At 37.6% G+C, this 16,639-nt stretch overlaps 2 pseudogenes; one reads left to right on the top strand and one right to left on the bottom strand.

The window, feature by feature from the left end:
* The first annotated feature begins 1,733 nt into the window (after positions 1–1,733).
* On the top strand, positions 1,734–2,658 carry LOC121138253 (annotated as a pseudogene).
* Positions 2,659–11,481: 8,823 nt separating this feature from the next.
* LOC121138254 lies at positions 11,482–15,373 on the bottom strand (annotated as a pseudogene).
* Positions 15,374–16,639: the final 1,266 nt, after the last annotated feature.

The raw sequence follows: 16,639 nt of genomic DNA, 5'->3' as shown, positions 1-16,639 counted from the left end.
CTCTATTGGATATACCATATTTTCATTTCCAATCATATACTAATACACACATGGGCTGATTCTATGTCTTGGCCATTATGGGTAATGTTACAATAAACATGGACATGCAGATAGCTTCTCTGTAATCTCACTTCCTTTTCTCTAGGTATTTACCAATGGGAGTTATATCTGTAATATATATATGTATATATGTGTATATATGTATATGTATATACATATATATATGTATATATATATTCTTTAAGAATTGCCAAATAACTATAATCTATGTGGGTTTTCTTTTCTGATCATTTTTGTGTTTGCAGTTTTGATATATTTTTATTGAATCTTTTAGAATTTCATAAATTTACACAATGTCTTTTGATCATACCATATATATGTATATATATTATTTATTTGAAAAATCTTCTTGCTGTCTTCCATAGTGACTATACTGATCAGTATCCCTATGTAAGGGTTCCTCTTTCTCCACATTCATAACAGAAATTGCTTTGTGTTCTTTAAATATCCTTAATGCAGGTTCTCTGTAGCCCAGGTTGACCTCAAAATCATTATATCACCAAAGCTGTTCCTGAATTCCTGATCCTCCTGCAATCACCTCCAAAGTGCTGAAATTGTGTGCTACCATATATCCCTGGTTTGCTGTTTCTCATCTTGTTGTTTTCTTGTTTGTTTAGTAATAGACAACCTTTTCATTTTTAATTGTTTCATAGTATTTTTTAATATTCATTTACTTATTTATTCATTTAGAAATGATATCCACATATAGCTCAGCTGAAAATCTCAGAAGACAACTGAAAGGACTCAGTTCTCTCCTTTCTCTATGTGGGTCTCCAAGAGCACAATCAGGTTCTCAGACTTGTTAACAAGCAACTTTACCGATTGAGTCATCTCACCAGACCATTCATACATTTATTTTAAAGTATACATTTATTTTAAAGTAATGAGCTTTGCATTAAAATATTTTTGCAAATCCTCAGCACTCACAGAAAAGTTTGGCATGACTGCACATACCTGTAACACTGGAGTCTGAGGGTAAAGACAGGAGGATCCTGGGATTACACTGTACCTAGGAAACATTCAGGGTCACTAAGAAACCCTATCTCAACCAAAAAAGGGGGGAGGGGAGCAATAGAGGAAACATTTGATTCCTCCCTTGACATGCATGATGCCTTGTACACCAAAACACACACACACATGAAATTAAATTTAAAAAAAATCAATCTTTCCATTTTCTTTCCCATGATGTTCTCAGCATTCAAATCATGTACATGTAAGTAAAATTATATGATCTGAGACAATTTTATTCATATATTTAGTAATATATTTTTAAAACTATATGTAACAGCAATCAAGGATAAAGAGGACAGACGCCATGAATCCAAAAGGAAGCAGGTATGAGAAAGTGAATATTTGTGAGGGTTTAAGGAAAGAAAGAGAAAGTAGGAAATAATATAATTGTATTTGGAGTTCAAAAATTTTTTAAATATTTAAGTAAAAAGAGAAAAAGAATTCAAAAACTATACATTTTCGCAATATTTATGTGAAATGGGAATATTCAGAGGATTCTGAATTTAAGCTTCGAAGAGTAAGGTAAAACGAATAGTAAGCAAAATTCCAAGGCACTGTAATTAGCTAAACAAGAACTGGAAAGCTAACTTGTCTTATCTTCTAACCTATTTTAATACTATCCCTTAACTTCTTGTTTTAATACTCCCAAAAGAGTTAATCACATGGAACCACAAAACAAAACCAGTGCATCTGAATTCATCCTCCTAGGACTTTCAGAAAAGCCAGAACATGAGCCCGTCCTCTTTTCTCTGTTCCTCTGCATGTATGTGGTCACCGTCGTGGGGAACTTGTTGATCATCCTGGCCATCAGCTCTGACTCTCATCTCCACACTCCCATGTATTTCTTCCTGGCCAATCTGTCCTTAGTTGATTTCTGTCTAGCTACCAACACTATTCCTAAAATGCTGGTAAACATTCAAACCAGGAGCAAGTCTATCTCTTTTTCTATGTACTTTTTCCATTTTTTTGGCATCATGGACAGTGTCTTAATAGCTGTGATGACTTATGACAGGTTTGTGGCCATTTGTCACCCATTACATTATGCGACTATCATGAACCCACGCCTCTGTGGGCTGCTGGTTGGTGGCCCATGGGTGTATTCCTGTTTCATCTCTCTCACCCACATCCTCCTCATGGCTCGTCTGGTATTCTGTGGAGACAGTGAGCTGTCCCACTACTTCTGTGATCTCACACCACTTCTCCGGCTTTCATGCACAGACACAACAGTAAAGAAGATCTTTGTGCTTATTGTGGCAGGAATGGTGATAGCCACACCCTTTGTCTGCATCCTTGCCTCCTATGCTCGAATCATCATGGCCATCATGAAGGTCCCCTCTGCGGGTGGCAGAAAGAAAGCCTTTTCTACCTGTAGCTCCCACCTGTCTATAGTAGTCCTTTTCTATGGGACCACCATTGGGGTCTATCTGTGTAACCCTCTGTCCGAACAGCTGTGAAAGAGAAGGCATCTGCTGTAATGTACACAGCAGTCACCCCATGCTGAACCCCTTTATCTATAGCCTGAGGAACAGAGACTTGAAGGGCGCCCTGAGAAAGTTCATCAACGGAAAGGTCAGCATATCCTCCTGATCATCAGAGCCTTGGGGAACTTCTAGCCAGCAGAATCTAAAGATCTGAGTTCCTCAACTAAAGTTGGAATTGCATGTGAAGAAAGAGTAACTATGCTTTATTATGAGTTACAGAAACACAACTGGCAATTTCTGGTGGCTTTTTTAATTATTGTCCTATTCTGGTTGTTCTTTGTTGTCAATTTGGCACAGCCTAGAATCTCCTGGGAAGAGGGAATCTCAGCTGGAGGATTACCTGGGTTCAGTTGGCTTTTGTGTATGTTGTCAGGACTTAATTTAATTGCTAATTGATGTTTGAAGGCCCAGCCCTGATCCTTGCTGCATAAGGAAGGCGGCTGAACACAAAACAAGCCAAAATTATTCCCCCATGGGTATTGCTTCAAGTTTCTGCTGAATTTCTTCTTTGTTGTCCTTCAAAAAATTACTGTAACCTTTCACTAAATTGCTTTTGGTCGGTGTGTTTTCTCACAGCAACAGAAAATGTAACTAGAAAATTGCCCAAATATGGGTACCAGTAAATAATTCTGATTATGTCTCACATTGTCCTCACAGAAAAATAAGACTATTATTTCAGATTGGATTTTCCCTGCTTCCCACCCCTCTCTTCTGCAGTGTTCACTGAGCCTATATGACCATCTTGTTTGCTTCTGAAGGCCAATTAAATTCAAACTACCAAAAATAGCTTACAGTAATAACCCCATGACTGTCTTTATCCACTGCTATTCTTTTCAGGAAGCATCTTCTCTGACCAAAGGTGGGAGTAGCTTTTGTCTATGGGTATAAGCATAGGTGTTTAGAAGGCAATTTTCTGTCTTGTCAATTTGTCAACACAGAGCCTTGGCATAATTAAGAGTGGTGCTGGAGGCGTAGTTCAATGAGTAGCATGCTTGATTAGTATGCACCGTGCCTTGGGCTGGATCTCCAACACTGTAAGAACCAGAAAGAGATGAATAGATATGAGGTTACTATTGGCATAAGAAAATACATTGCTCCATTATAAACATTTTTAGACCATAGTAATAATAAGTGCACTTTAACATATAAATAAGGACTACAGCAGGTGGCTTGGTGAATAAAGCTCTTGCTGCACAAACATGAGGACCAGGGTTTGGATTCCCCAGGAACCAGATGTACATCTATAATTCCAGTGTACCTACAGTGAATTGGGAGGTAGAGACAGCAGAATTTCCTCAAGCTCACTGACAGGCCAGCTTGGCATATACAGCATTTTAACAAAGGATCCTGTCTCAAACAAGGTGTGATGTGAGGATCCATATTCAAAGTGATTCTCTGACCTTCACATGCTCACTGTGCATACATGCCATATATATACATATATATATATATATTCATACACACACACTGTCATCATCATCATACACAAGCACACATTAATAGAAAAATGTAAAACAGCTGTAAGAACTAGAATAAATTCATGAGTCAATAGAGATCCTGTACTGAGTGCAATGTATCAACTTCCTCTTGAATTTACTAAGGTAATTCCATCTTGTCCTAATTCTATTTTATGTATGTCTAGACAGTACTTTGTCTTTCATTCCCCAATAGTCACATCCACTTTGACAATGCTCTTGATGCAATCCCTGACCCTGAACATATTCCAGATGTATTAATCAAAATAATGTTTGTGCAAGTTAGAACATTAAACTAAAATAGATAAGCAATAAATCAAAAATAATTGTCGTATGGTATCTATAAAATATTGCTAACCTCTGCAGAAAAAGACAGATGTTACAAGGCTACTCCAAACATCTCACTGATGTAAATGCCCCCAGTATTGATATAATTGACTACCCCCAAGCTCTGACACCAAGAGAGATTTTGGAGATAGTAGCCTAGTCTTGGTCTATGCGTTATTAAAGGAATCTTATACTCTTAATTAGCTTAATTAGCATGGTTGCTGATAATTTTCCCACCTATATTGTTTCACTCTGAGTTGAAACCTTCGCAAAAGCAAGGAGTAGGGACTCATGAGACTTGGGCACTAAATAAACTTCACATGGCACAAAAAACTGAAACTTACAGAATTCATGAGGACCCCTTCCCAGGGATATAGAAAGAATAAACAGCTGCTGGGAGAGAAGAATAATCATCCTAGCCATGAAGAGGAGATTCTCTACCCTGTCTAGGTCCCTAGAGGTCATGCAGAGAGCTCTAGGTCACTCAGCCTGGCATGGGCTCTGGCAATACAGTTGATTTGTGTTATCTCCGCTCCTGAAAGTAACCCAAATAGACACGTATTGTCTTACTGTGCCTGACTTTTGTTGCAATCATTACTTTGATCTGTAAGTTCCATATCTAGGAGGGATAGATATGTGTATGTTGTGCTCCCCAGGGAAAGTCTCGCACACTATATGTTCCTGTATTTTGAAATAACTCGAAGGATTTAGGTCACTTTAATTGAGAGTGATACAATGCACTCTGAAGTTACTTCAGCAATGGTGTCACTAGGTTATAGAAAATGTCAGTCACCTTATGATCTTATAGCACCACTGTCATGTATGTAGCATGTCTTTGTAATGTCATTTTCAACATATGGTTCTCTTTGTTAAGTTTTAATCTACACTCGGTATTTATCTTTATGTTCACAGGTATGCATTTCTCTCAACGTAAGTCTGAGAAGCTTTTTTTCAGTGGATAATAGTTAATGAAGATACACACATATACACATAATTAAAAATGAAAATAAATTCATTATTTGAAGTGAAAATTGGTTTTCAATATGATTCAGTGGGTAAAACCCTTCTCAGGATAAGCTTGAGAATATTAGTTTTATCCACAAAATCCATTTTTCAATCTAGGTATGCTGGAAGGTGGTGGCACATGTCTTTAATCCCTATGCTCAGGAGGCAGAGGGAGACAGAGGCAGGAAGATCTCATTGAGGTCTACAAAGCAAGTTCCAAGACAATTGGGATCATTATACAGAGAGACTCTGCCTCAAACAAACAATAAAGAAGTAAAGAAATAAATAAAATCCAGGTACAAGATCACATAGTTATAGTCCCTACACTACTTGAGCAAGATGGATGCAGACACAGCAGGATCACATGAAATATCAGCTACCTACAAAGATATGGAGAAATTTCTTGATAGATACCACTTACCACAGTTAAACCAAGATCAGATCAACAATTTATATATAGCTATAAACACTAAGGAAATAGCAGCAATCATTAAAGTCTCTGAGCAAAAACAAAGGCCAGCTGCAGATGTTTTTTGGCACAGGAATTCTACTAGACTTTCAAAGAAGACTGAACACCATAAACATAAACAAAAGCAAGTATTTGTTGTGTTATCCCACTCCCAACTCAAAGAGCCAAGAAGCAGACTGTAAGGTATGTTAGAGCAGTGTTTGAAATGATGCTGTTAGTGTGTGTGCTGTCATTGTGTATTATTGTATTAACAGAAGGCTTAGAGTAAGGAAGAAATGCTTTGGGTAAACCAAATATAAACAAGAAGTAAAGTAATCACACTTTTGTTAAAATCACTGCCTTAAATATCACTGAATATTCTTGGTTTGGTTTGATTTGACTGAATCCTATTTTTACCAGTCTTACATTTAAAGGCCTACATATCATGATGGAATTACTAGTCGTTATGAATATTACATAATGGAGACCTTGGCATCTGGGGGACAAACACACAAGGTTACTTGGAAAGCTTTATTAGGGGAAGGGAAGATAGTGGGAAAGGGAAAGAAAGAGAGAGAGAGAGAGAGAGAGAGAGAGACAGAGAGAGAGAGAGAGAGAGACCTGCCTCTTCAGAGAAATGGCAGAAAGAGCAGAAGTGGGTGGAGTTTGCCTCTTAAAGGGACCTTCAGACCTGTATACAGAACCAGGGTACTGCTTGCCATGCACAAATTTGGCACACTTTTCCAGGTCCCTGTGGGGTGGGACCAGGTTTTCCAGGATTGCAAAACTAGTGACATTATTAATCTCATCAGTTAAGAATAAGAGCACTGGCATAAATAAAAGCCAAGTTAGAAGCAAGCTTTAATTAAATATTGGCCAGGTAGATGGGCTAGGGCCTGTTGCATCACTGGGTTTCCAGAAGATGGCACTGAAGCAAGTTTTGCAAGGGCTTAAAAGGGAAAATTCATGATTCATTTCATTTTCTATCAGGTAATTAGGGGCAAGCATGCATGCTGATTAGTGTACCTACAGCCTACAACCAATCAGGGACAAGTGTACATTCTGATGTATTTTCTGCCTGTGAACCTCCCACTCACATGTCTTCAAGCATATCTGGTTCAGATTGATCAAACAAATTTATTTAGGGACAGGAAAAACACATGGCAAATTATCTCCCATAAACAATAGCCCCCAGCATTTCAGGAACTATCTGTCCTTGGACAAGGACCTTGCAGAGCAAAGGCATTTTTTGTTTCATGGATTCCTTAGGCATAGTAATTAAAATTTGAAATGTAACTTTGGCTCTCACAACACATGAGGCATAGGTGAAATATAGTTAGCTATGAAAACTAGAATATTTTTCTGTTATTTGATAGAACAAAGTATATTTTATAATCATAAATTTTAATTATTGGTCTTGTCAGTATGACTTTGGAACATAAAAATAAATTTCATATTCAATGACATGATTTTCTTAAAATATGAATTTCCCTAGACACTGTGGGATGTTGAAGTCTCGCACTGTTAGTGTATGGTGTTTGGTGTGTCATTTAAGATTTAGTAATGTTTCTTTCAGAAATGTGGGTGCCCTTGTAGTTAAGGTGCAAATGCTCAGGATTGAGACTTCATCTTGGTGGATTTTCCCTGTGATGAATTGAAATGTCCTTCTTAATCTTTTTTGATTAATTTTAGTTTGAAGTCTATTGTGTTAGTTATTGGGATAGCTACACCAGCTTGTTTCTTAGGTTCATTTGATTGGAAAAATTTTCCCAACACTTTACTCTGTATAATGTCTTTCTTTGAGACTGATGTATGGTTATTGTATGCAATAGAAGGATGAATCCTGGCTTTGTATCCATTCTGTTAGCCTGCGTCTTTTTATAGGCTAATTGAAACCATTGAAATTGAAAGATACTATTGACCAGTGATTGGTAGTTCCTGTTATTTTTGTTTTTGGTGATAGTGGTTGTATTGTGTATGTGTTTCCTTTCTTAGATTGTGCTGGTGTGGGATTTTCAATTGCCTGTGTTTTTGTTGGTATAGCAAACTTTCTTGTGTTATAGTTTCTTATAATCATTTTTATAGAGCTATATTTGTGCATAGGTACTGTTTAAAATGTTTTGTTTCATAGAATATGTTGTTTTCTCCATTTGTACTTGAAAGCTTTTCTTGGTATATTAGTGCATAGGTATTGTTTAAAATGTTTTGTTTCATAGAATATGTTGTTTTCTCCATTTGTACTTGAAAGCTTTTCTTGGTATATTAGTGTGGGTTGGCATCTGGGGTCTCTTAGTGTCTGTAGAACATCTATCCAGGACCTTCTGGCTTTCAGTTTCAATTGAGAAGTCAGGTGTAATTTGGATAGGTCTGCCTTTATAATACTACTTTGGTTTCACCTTTGCAGCTCTCAGTATTCTTTCTTTATTCTGCATATTTTGTTTTCATTAGTATATGGCAAAGGGGACTTTTTTTTGGTCTGGTCTATTCTGTGTTCTGTAAATTTCTGGTACTTTCAGACATGTCCTTGTTTAGGTTGGAAAAGTTTTCTTGTATGATTTTGTCGAATGTATTTTCTATGACCTTAAGCTGGATTTCTTTCTTCCCTATTATTCTTTTTTTATTTCATTAAAATTTTTATTCTGAATAGCTTCAATCAAAAAGATTTCATAAGGTTATTTACAATGCTGTATGTACAATTATGAATATCTACCTTTTTGAAAACCAGGGCACCATTCTTAAGCAGCAATACAATTTAAAAATTATAAAGATGTGGTATCATTTCTGATATATAAAGTTACTTTAAAAAGTCCGCAGTCTTAGGGAATTCACAAGTCATAACAGGAAGTAACGCTTTAATTTCATGTGCACATAATTACCAAATTGTAGTACATTAAAAATACGTGTAAATGCCCAGACTGTACAAAAGTTAATATCCTATCTTGTTAAAAGTTCCCAGTAACCTCCCACCATAAATATAGAAAACTCCTTTCTTAAACACATCAAAACTGCATGCATGAATTGATGTTCTCTAGAGCCTGAAGCTGCTCCTCACTGTGTATGAGCTTTTGCTGATTCAGGAACAGGGTTTATATATATATATATGTATATATATATATATATATTATATATTATATAATGGTAAATAATATATGAAATATTATTTACCATGCCTTTGAGACTGTGCGGTACTTTCATCAACATGGGAAACAAAATAAATAGTGAAAAAAGAGCAACGGGTTTACTTAAATGCAAGTGCAATTTAGAAAGCTTTTGAATTTCAGGCTTGTAAAACTGAGAAAAGTATTGGTTTGTTGTTGGTTTCGCTGCTCTCACCCGAGCACTATTTGCAGTATTGCTTTACAGCAGTTGGTGCTAGAAAATAGAAAACAATTACCACTATTTATTTATATTTGAGGTAGGAAAACAACTTTAAACAACCCTGAGGGAGACCCATGTTAAAAAATCTTATTTATTTAAAAAGTTAAAAAGTTACATGTCATTGTTAAATAATTACTCTCCCAGACATTTCTGTCCTTTAAGTATGTGCATAACTAAAATTTAAATCAGCAATATTATCAATCTTAATACATCAAAATAACATATGTACAGATTTTAAAAGCTAGTTCTGTATATACTCAAACAATTTAATGTAAAATTCAGAACCCAAATTTCTATGTGATGGTGACCTACAGAAGAGTCCGTCTACCTACAGCACTAAGTAGGACCCATGTCTGGACTGAGACATACCTCAAACAACATCCTCACTGGGATAACCAACCCTGTCTATGTTGAAATCTAACTTCCTGCAAATGCTTTCTCTCACCTACATAAAACCTTGTTCCTTTGCAAACAATATGGACAGATGAGATATAAACCCTACCAACACTAATATTAAAAGGGATATGTGTCAAAATAACATGTTATGATCATTCTCTTGAAGATATTAAATACAACTGATATTGGGTTCCTAAGCTGCAGTTAGAAATTAGTTATATGCTTCAGCATTTAAACCAAAGAATAAGACTTAGCAATTCAGAAAAATCACTAAAGAATAACATGAGCATTATTTGAAATGAACATGCACAGTATAAAACAACAGAGAGTAAGTAATAATAGAAAATAGTGCTAATTCACAGCGCAAGAGGACTAAGATGCATAGCTTCATAGAATCATTCATGGGACAATTGTTCTTATCTAACATATAGCAATATCATACATTTTGTTGGAAAAATTTGATTACATATTTTGTAGGAATCACTGGTGGCAATAGCAGTTAACAGTGATCCTGAGAATAATTTACATTTTTTCTACAATTATCAAACATTATGCAGGTCTCTGCAACATAAAAAGAAAGAAATGGTTTTACAAATCTGGGTAACATTTGGTAAATTTGTAAGTATGTATTGGGATAGTAATGACAGCTAGCAGTGGTTCCTTAAGGAAACAAAATAAATGTCACACTTTCACTAATTTAGGGTCCATTTTTATAGCAATGCCAGCTTCCCAAGTTTATCATAACTATGGGCACTGCCAAACTGCAGGGTCCTATCTAGGAAGGCATTGTGGAAGTGTTAATTGAGAACTGAACATTAATCAGATAAAACAAAAGTGTGAAAATGCTTTCTACATTTCTTTTGGCTCAATAAATGTGTATATTTTCTCAAGTTCATTTGTAACAAAACAGGTATGTGCTGACCTCTGGTGCTACCAAAAGGCATAAAACAAGCTCTACTCAAGTTCACATTGTTTGTAAAAGCCAAACTCAATATTCATTATTCCTTTAAGCCCCATTATCCAAAGACATATATCTAAGTCAAAAACAAAACCACCAGCAACAAAAATAAAACAGTATCATCCTATTCCTTTAGGTTAAAAAAAGCATTTAAAATGATATAAATCCACAAAGAAAAACAAACAGGTATGAAGAGTTATAAGATCTACCAACAAGAGAAATAATAGTCTCTTTCTGCACATATGTATTTTGAGACAGAGTTTTACTATCTACTCTAGGCTATCCTTGGACTAAGAACAATCATCCTGCCTCAGCCTCCGGTGCAAGGAGTACAGCCTGCACCACGACCTGGCTCAGAAATAAACTTTTCTAATGAAAAAGTTCATCATTTAACAAAGCAAACCAGGTTGCTGATGTCAGACACAGTATGAGACCCACAAACACTATGAAGGACATCAAGACAGCAGTGAAGCACCTTGCTGGCTAGAAAGTGACACCCAGGCAGTCTACACAGAGAATAGAAAACCAGAAATGGAAATTACCTGAGTTGCTCTATCAACAATAACATACAAACTTACTCCTATCTCCAGGTCAAAGGAAACTGGTGTATGTTTAACATAGAATTCTTTGGGAGAAGCACTGGAATCAAAACAGACTTTAAGCCTGTTTTCACCAAAGGCTAATCATAATTAACAACCATATTATTTGAACAGTCCCACTTTTAGGGCCTATATATAAAAGGAACTTGCTAATAAGGAATTGTGAAAATTAACTTTAAAGAGGCAAACTAGTGAAAAAAGCTAAAATCTAAAAGCCCCAACACATTTCTCTTCACAGCCAACATATCACATTTAGGTTACAGCATGAAGATCTAGCCAGATTGATAGTAACTGTGAGGCAAATGCCATTTTACTGGTTTTGTTTTTTAATCAACTACTGTACTATGAGAGGGCTATAAACTGAAATAGTGCCATTATGACACACAGCGTCCGAAGCCTAAGAGCACATCCTCCTGAATACTGTCACTAGCACAGCAGAAGCAGTCTCTGCTATGCTATGGTGCTGATCTGACATGATCCAATCTCCTTTACTACAGTTTTGGCTTCCGTCATTGTCTGAGGTTTAGGTGGCCATTCAGGATCATCTTTGAGCTCCTGTGCCAGGTACTTCTATTTAGCTTTTGGTGTCGTCTTTCTACAGCTTAGGGCTCAGGGCAAGCAGCATTTTCCCCACCGATCCACTGACTCCTGTGGTGGCTGTGTAGTGGTGGAACGATACTCTCCTTGTTTGTCTCAATTGAACACAACTTTCCAAAGGACCGTGTCAAGGAAGAAGCTCTCGACCATGATAGACACGAAGGCATTGATAAGAGCAATGATAAGCATATGTATGGTACTGGTATGGTACACAAACAATCTCAAGAACCAGGTCAACAGAGGCAACTGGTTGCAACATGATGAATAATATGAAAAAATACAAAATAATCACAGATATAACAAAAATAATTCTTGTAGCAAGGCTCCCTGAATGGTTTTCCTTTTGAAAAGGCAACTGCCACTGTGAGGTACTGAAAACTGGAGATAAAAAACACTGTGTTATTTTCATAATTTTGTATTTTACACGTATCAAGTTCAGTTCCGTTGTACAAATGTGATGAGTTCCAACACGTGCTTCTTGTTGTATTACAAACATCTGAATATGGGTCACACACTTTATACTGCTTGAACCAGAAAAAAACCCAGTGACTGAAATCCAACACTGATGATAATCTGAGACAAGACGGAGGAGTGCCCCAGATATAAGGGCGGAAGGTGGTCTCTATGCCACAAGTTCTTTCCAGGCAGGATTTAAGCTCATTATAAATACCACTACCAAAATGATTGCCAGATCAATGAAGAGAAACTGAAAGTCTCCCAGGTTACTTAAGACAGAATACAGAAGAGAAACACTGAAGTATTGTATGATGCTGCATAATGCCATAAATTTAAACACACAGAAAGACGCACGGCCTTCCCTGATGAGGTTTGGCACGCAGGAAATACTAGGTGTTTTAGAAGTAAAAGGAGATGCCATGGAAGCTTCAAGCTCAGCCAAGGAAATACCACCATGTGCCCTCTTCAAAGCGCCACAATCATTTGCACCATCACCGTATATCCCAACAAAATAATCTACATTCTGCAATGCTTCTACCAACTGTGTCTTCTGATCTGGTGCCATTCGAGCAAACACGGTGCCATGTAACATCAACTTAGGAACAAGATCTTGAAAATGTTCCAGAATCACTGGAAATGACTTTGCATTCATTGCAAAAATGATAGCGACTAGACTGAAAATCCTCTAAGCTATCACGGGCAAGTTTAATTGGAATAGCCTCTGAGTCAATGGCTGATGATTCATTACACTGTGTCAGGGAGTCTGCATAATGCCAAATGATATTGGCTACTTTTCCATCCTTTGGAGGTAATGCCTCAGCAATAATAACTTTATCCTGAGGTAGAATCATCCCACAGACTCTGGCTACAGAGACAGCCATCAACATGTCACCTGTGACCATGACAGTTCGAATGTTGGCTTTATGCAAATCTTCAAGTACTGCAGGAGTTTCCTGCTTCAATTTGTTTTGCATTATAATCAATCCCATAAAATCCATGTTGTTTTCAATGGCATCTCTACTAATATGCCACGTCAGTTTTGACTCCAATTTTCTGTGTGCAAGAGCAAATATACGGAAGCCTTGTTTGGTATAATCTAAAACTTTCTCAAAATCAACTGGAACTGTTTCAGGTTTACAAAGACTGGCAATGACCTCAGGGGCTCCTTTCATGTAGGCATCCATTTTCTTGTCGCCTAGCACCTTTGCAACCACACTCATCTATTGTAAAGCAGAAGAAAATGGGAAACGTCGAACAATTCCTATTTCATAAATAGCTGGAAGTTCAAACAGCTCCATTTCTTGGTTTCCTGCAGCTGTAGATTCAGGAAGCAGTTGTTTGGAAGGACGAACCACAGTGGGCATAATCCGGTTATGAAGTGCTGTTTCTTCTTCAGTTGCTTCTTCCAAAATCCATCCAATGACTTCAAACATTTTCAAATCGAGTGGGTCACCAGAAAGAATGCCTTCAATTTTTGAAAGTGAATGACAAGTAGCCATGCAAGCAACAAATTGAGATTTTACCAACATCTCACTGCAAACATTGTCTTCTGGCCAAAGAAATCGGGTATTTTCCACTCGCTGAATTCCCCACAGATCTAAACCATCTTCAGTAAGAGTTCCAGTCTTATCAAAGCAAACAAGATTCAGCTGTCCACAGATATTGATCCTTTGGGGACTGATACAGAAAACCCCAACCTTTTTCAGCCTTCTCTGAGCATATACAATTCCAGCAGTCATTGCAGCTGGAGGTGCAGGTGGTACAGTAATCGTAATGATAGCAAGAGTCTTAATAATTGTTTCCTGAACTTCTTTCTTATTTAAAATGCTATTGATGATTGTGTAGATAAACCCAGTGCCAGCCACCACCACAAGACACAGCAGAAACAAGTAGGCATCTCTATAGAATTTAAAATCAGTTGGCTTAGGATACAGTATAGAACAAACAAGCTGTCCTTTGGAAGTACTAAATCCTGTTCTAACTACTATGGCTTTCACAAGTTCTCCAGTGTAGAAATGGGTCTGAATAACAGTTGTCCCACAAAACAGAGTGTGTCGCTTGTGTGTCTCTGGACTGTAATATTCCTCCCCAGTTCCTTTTACATTCACTGAAGGATTCGGCAACTTAGTCTTTGTCACTGGTACACATTCCCCTGTTAACATGCTTTCATTCACAATGCAAATACCATGAATAAGTACTGCATCACAAGGCATGACTGTCCCATTTAATAGGATGATCATGACATCTCCTGGCACAAGGTCTGTAGAAAAGATTTCTTCTATTTCTTTATTTACTCTACAAACTGAAACTCTCCCAATACTATGAGTTGCCACCATGTCATGTAACATAATATATTGCTTCCTAATGGAATACAGTGAGCTTATAATGGACACTATGGACATAATAACAATGGCTACAACATAGTAATAATATTCATCAATGCTCCACAGGATAATACTGAACAGCTGGAAAATGTAAAATGGGATGAGAACCTCTTTAATTGGAAGCTTTAAAAAAAAGGCACTTTCAAAGCAATTTCATTTACTCCATAAAGCAACTTTCTGTAGGCATGCATCCCCTTTGTCAGTCCTGCACTATGCTTTTCATAAATTGATGTACAAGAAACACCTTCATCCAGTCCCTTTAAGAAATCAAACTTGTGAATGTTATCATTCCAGAAATATTTTATGCTATGGTGGGTGAAATAATGCATCTGTTGTGACTGAGTCTGTGAGTATTTATTCATCTCGAATCTATCTTCTTCATTCAGATTCTCAGTTAAATGAAGAGCATGGCCATTAGAAACCTTATTAACTGAAGATTTTACATTCAAATTTGGTTGATTTTCTAGATGAAGAAAGCGAACTTTTGCACAAAACCACATTTTAAATTCGTCAGTAGTCCTGAGCACCACCACTCCCCAGTCTTTAACTGCAGCTCTAACACATGCGGCTTTCACTCGCCACTCAGGCATCCAGTAGAGGAGGAGGAGGAGGAGAAAACCACCAGTATAAATCACTCCTACAGAAACCAGGGCAAGCTTCCACCGGCATAAGTTATAGCCGTGTATCTCCATTTCATCTTCTTGACCCTTGTTGATAGTCTTCCTTTCTTCGTTGTCCATTTGTACAGTGGCTTGAAAGGTGCTGTGCTTCACACAACAGGTGAAGACAACTCTTAAGTCCAGACACCCAGGATCCTAGGACACTTCTGTCGGTCCAGCCGCACTGCTGTGCTGACTCCGTGGAGGCCTTCCCTGCCCGGGCAGCCAAAAGGCCACAGGGGGCCGGGCGGCCGCTTTCTCCTCAGCCCAGCCCCATAGCCTTCGGCCAGGGTCTGTGATCGCCACAGATGTCTGTTCTACTATGTTCATAACAGCATTATTTGTAATAGCCAGAACCTGGAAGCAACCTAGATGCCCCTCAACTGAAGAGTGAATTTACTGAAGAGTGTACATTTACATAATGGAGTATATTCAGTGGGAAAAAAGAACAATGGAATGTTGAAATTTGTAGGCAAATGGATGGTACTTAAAGAAACCAACCTGAGTGAGGTAAACCAGTCACTAAAAGACAGACATGGTATGTACTCTTTCATATATGGATTTCAGACATAGATCTGGGTAGTGCCAGCATACAATCCCACTGCCAGAGAGCCTGGGAAACAGAACTTTCATCCAGAGACTGACAGAAACAGAGGCAGACACATAAAACTAAACACTGAACTGAATTCCTGAAATTCAGTTACGGAAAGGGAGAAATGATGAGCAAAAGAGTTAAGAATGGGCTGGTTTAACCCACAGAAGCAGTTGACCTGAACAAAGGGGAGCTCTTGGTCCTCAGATTGATGGCTATGTAGAAAGCATGGGACTGTATCAGATCCCCTGAATTTTGGTGTTATTTAGGAGGCCTAGGTAATCTATGGGGCCTACGTTAGTATTTATTCGTGGCATATAAATACACTTTGTGTTTCCATACCACAATGAAGGATTCTCTCTCAACCTAGATTCTTGTGGGAGGGCCTAGGCCCTGCCCTGGATGAAATGACACACTCTGGAGATCCACCTTGGAGGGCCTCAACCTCCCTGTGAATCAGAGGGGATATTGAGTTGGGGCCTGGGAGGTCTAGTAGGGTGGGTGGGGAAGGATGGGTGGGAGAGGGATCTGGGATTGACAGGTGAAGCAAGCTTGTTTCTAACTTCAAAAATAAAATAAAATTCAGGATAATAAAACCACAAATAATTTGTTGAACGCTGTCTAATCATTACTTATATTCAATAAACTTCCAATAGCATCAATAATTTTTTACAAAAGCTGACATTGTTAAAATTCTACTTCATCATTCATAGTTGAGGTGCCAATCTCAATTCTTCAAATACATATGTATAAATGTCATATAATATTATTTTGTACAGTAACATCAAACACTTTTTAAAGAAAGTACAAAAT

The sequence above is a fragment of the Mesocricetus auratus genome, unplaced genomic scaffold (genome assembly GCF_017639785.1).
Source record: "Mesocricetus auratus isolate SY011 unplaced genomic scaffold, BCM_Maur_2.0 contig_11425_pilon_obj, whole genome shotgun sequence".
Lineage (NCBI taxonomy): Eukaryota > Metazoa > Chordata > Mammalia > Rodentia > Cricetidae > Mesocricetus > Mesocricetus auratus.
The sequence above is the reverse complement of the archived record's forward strand: the minus strand, read 5'-3'. Positions and strand labels throughout refer to the sequence as shown.